Raw genomic sequence first — 2500 nt, forward strand, 5'->3', positions numbered from 1 at the left:
TTCTTCTTTTTGGTACTGGGTGTCCATAGTGTTGCTGCGTACTCAAGTTTTGGTCTTATTAGTGTAGTTAGATTTTTTTATCATTTCCTCGTCCAAATAAGCAAACGCCACTTTAATTGACCTCAATAAATTGTAGGTTTCCCCGAATATTTTATTAATATGCTTATCCGGTGTCATGTCCTTGCTGATCATCACTCCGAGATCTTTCTCCGAGTTTACTTTTTTCACCTCTTCTTCACCAATTTTGTAATCTTTCGATATTCTGTTTTTACTCTTTCTAAATTCCATTATACTACATTTCTTTATATTGAGTTTTACTTCCCACTTTTGAGTCCAATTCCAGATCTTGTCCAAATCTTGTTGCAATGAGTTGTAGTCTTCCTCCGTTTTTACCTTCCTAAGTATCTTTGCATCATCTGCAAAGAAATTCATATAACACTCTACTCCTTCATCCATGTCATTAATGTATATGACAAACATGATTGGGGCCAGTACTGATCCCTGCGGGACACCGCTTATCACTTCTTCCCAGTTTGAGAATTTATCTCTAATTACTACTCTCATTTTCCTCCCAATCAGGAAATCTTTCTTCCTTTCCAATAATTTTCCTCTGATGCGACCTATTGACTCAATCTTCTTTATTATTTTTTATGTGGTACCTTATCAAATGCCTTTTGTAGGTCCAGAAAGGCACAGTCTGCCCACCCATCTCTCTCTTGTATTATGTCTATTAGTCTTGAATAGAAGCAAATCAAGTTTGTTGTACATGATCTTCCTTGTCTGAATCCAAATTGGTTTTGGATTCAGTATAGTTTTTTCTTCCAAATGCTTAACTCATCTATTTTTGACAACTTTTTCACAAATTTTTGCTACTGTGCTTGTTAGTGAGACCGGTCTGTAGTTAGGTGGGTCTTCTTTGTTTCCTTCCTTATATATTGGTACAATGTTTGCCTTCTTCCAGTCCTGTGGTACTTTTTCTTCTTTAAGTAAGAATTTAATTATATTGTATTTTTTGTCTGTTAATTCTTCCATGCATTCTTTCAGTATCCATTTTGCAATTCCGTCCGGACCATGTGATTTTCTAACATCAAGGGTTTTAGTTTGGTCGCTGATTTCCTTTTGTGTTACGATTATTTCTTTCATTGAGGGGGATAACTCTCTCACTGTTTCTTTACAGTTAGGTGAGTTTTCTATTGTGAATACTTATTTTAAATGATTGTTCATAATTTCAGCGATTTCCAGTTCTTCTGTATATTCATTTTTACCTTGACACAGTTTTTCTAATTCTTGTTTGTTCTTCAGTTTTCTATTTACATACCTGTAAAATAGTTTGGTTTCTTCCTTGCATTTATCTATTATCTTTTTTCATAGTTTCTCTTTTCATCTCTGCGTATTTTTACATACTCATTTCTAAGTTTGATGTATTTTTGCATTTGCTTTTTTTCTGGCCTCTTTTCCATTTCTTCCAAGCTTTGTTTCTATTATCCTTAGCTTCACTACAACTTTTGTTGTACCAACTTTTTTCTGTATGTTCTTTCCATTTTTTGTTGTGGCACATATCTATTCACTGCCTCATTATAAATTTCTTTTAGTATGTTCTATTTTTCGTCCATCCCTGTTTCTTCGTTTAGGAATTTTTTCCAGTTTGAGTTACGAAAGAATATTTTGAGTTTCTCAAATTTTGTTTTGTTGTACATTAGTTTTCCTGTTCTATGTTTATAATTTTTGCTTTGATCCATTTGTTCTTTCAACTCCAATTCTATTAGTACATGATCCCTCTTGCCTATCGGAGTTTTGTAATCAATTTTATCGACAATCTCAGGCTCTGTCGTAAGTATTAAGTCTAATTTTGAGGGTTCTTCACTAACTCTATATCTAGTATTTTCTCTAATCCACTGGGTCATTGTGTATTCAATGGTCAAGTCAAGCAGGACATTGCCCCAGAGTTCCTCTCCCCCCCTTCACTGTAATTTCTTCCCAACATATTTCTTTTGAATTAAAGTCACCCATAATTACTGTATTTCCTCTGTCTTTCAGTATATTAGTTAATTCATATTTTGTGTCTTCTAATATTTTGGGATGATCACTTTCTGTCCAGGACTGTGTTTTGAGGGGCACATACACTACTACAAATTTTCTACTCTTCATATGTTTGCTTTCAACTTGTATCATAATTGATTCTACATTATTTCTTCCCTCAGTTGTTTTTGTTACATTTAAATCTTCATTGATAAAACTTAAAAATCCGCCACCCTGTTTATCCTTTCTATTCTTTGTCCAGCAGTTGCATACCCCTTGTCCCACCGTGTGGGGAGGTAGAGTATACTTTAATTTAGTTTCCACTATTCCCATTATGTCTAGTTTTTCTAAGGCCAGGTAATCGTTTAATTCATTCATTCCTGAAATCATTCTATCTATATTAGTACAAGCAATTTTTTATTTCCTTTCTCCTCGTCTCTTTCTGTCTTCTTGGCTTCCATTTTCCTTATATACCATTTTC

General features: G+C 33.9%; 1 protein-coding gene across 1 annotated transcript in view; it reads right to left on the reverse strand.

Annotated features, from left to right (window-relative positions):
* LOC143017598 (uncharacterized) overlaps positions 1-2500 on the reverse strand; it is a 748821-nt gene that overhangs the window by 580337 nt on the left and 165984 nt on the right. The window lies entirely within an intron of this gene.

This window comes from Oratosquilla oratoria, chromosome 32, assembly GCF_046742065.1.
Source record: "Oratosquilla oratoria isolate Oo_2021 chromosome 32, ASM4674206v1, whole genome shotgun sequence".
Lineage (NCBI taxonomy): Eukaryota > Metazoa > Arthropoda > Malacostraca > Stomatopoda > Squillidae > Oratosquilla > Oratosquilla oratoria.